This window comes from Galeopterus variegatus, unplaced genomic scaffold (genome assembly GCF_000696425.1).
Source record: "Galeopterus variegatus unplaced genomic scaffold, G_variegatus-3.0.2 Scaffold2171, whole genome shotgun sequence".
NCBI classification, from domain to species: Eukaryota; Metazoa; Chordata; class Mammalia; order Dermoptera; family Cynocephalidae; genus Galeopterus; species Galeopterus variegatus.
This window is the reverse complement of record NW_007728282.1, coordinates 27,730-29,240: the sequence shown is the minus strand read 5'-3', so window position 1 is coordinate 29,240 and position 1,511 is coordinate 27,730.

Genomic DNA, 1,511 nt, shown 5'->3' with positions numbered 1-1,511 from the left:
AAAAAAAAAAAAAAAAAAAAAAAAAAAAAAAAAAAAAAGAAGGCTGGTCCATGACTTAACCTTCTGTTTTCTTCAACCACAATGCATAACTGAGATGCCCATTCTAACCCTGATTTCAGTAATTTTTATTACAATTCCTGAAATGTTGGTTGATTTCAAGACTATATCACAGAAATTAGGACAGGGTGTCACCATGTGCAATTCTGATCTCACTCAACAAGATGGATGCTTGATTTATGAGCAGTTACAGAATCCCATTGTATCTCTTACTGTACTCAAGTTTATTATTATAATTACTAATGATTTGTCATTTTTTTAATAACTCCGTCCTAGAAGTGCACAAAGATTGCAGGGAGGCTTTTACTGAGAATCTAAATGGCTGCGCTAAGATTTCTCCCTGAGCATTAATGCACAGTTAACTTTAAGTGGGTCACATACCAGAGCAGGTACGGCCAGACTCAGTTCAGAAAGAGGAAAGCTCTCTGTTCTTAAAAACTAGATTTTAGGCAACCGTCATGGTACCCATTTCATCTTGACAACTTTCGCCTCACATACTTCTATGGGCTTTAACAAAGCAATTCACCAGAATAAAAAATATATGTGAATATATATGTACATGTGTGTATATATATATGTATGTGTGGTTATATGTGTATGCATGTATATATGTGTGTGTATACCTATATATCTCTTTGTGTATGTATGTATTTCTGTATATATGTGTGCATATATATACACTTACGTATATATTTTTATTTAGTTGATATATCAACTCTCCCATGTGCAGACAGCATGATCACATTTGGTCCATTGGATTTTGGCCCTTACTCTCATGAATAACAAAATATAATTAGCCACACAATGCACCCAAAGCAAAAGCCNGTGAGATATTATCCGTGGACCAACACCTATTAATCTGGTTTCTTTTTATTTCTCCATAGATAATCAGAGCAAAAATGCATTCTTTTTCAATTCTATCAAAATCCAATGTCATTCACTAGCTCAAATAACCTCTTTTGTAACCAGAAATATTCCTAAACTTTTCAACATTGGCAAATGTTGGGACACATTTGCCCTCTGACAAACTTGAGATACAATGAAAGGATGTTTTAACTTGTTATAATTAAGAGAAAAAAAATAGATCTTACACGAAATAACACATTCATGGGTAATAAAGTAAGTGTGATGACATATAAAAAAGCTAAAATCCCAGTGGAATGTTTAGTTAAAGAAGCATAAAGTTTATTAATGAACAAAGACAATATTTTCCAGAACTGAGTAAGGGAAAATTATGCATACGTTCTGTGTTATGCACTAAAACTGTCCTTTTGTCTTAATCTTTTGGTGATACTCTGCCTCTTTAAGTTCTTAATTATTTTATATTATGCTTGCAGTTGTTCTAAGGTGATAGTTTTTGTAAATTCTTTGCAACATTTCTTTTTAAAGAAGGCTGGTCGGGCCGGCCCGGTGGCGCACTGGATAGTGCGCCGCTTGGGAAGCGCGGCGGCGCT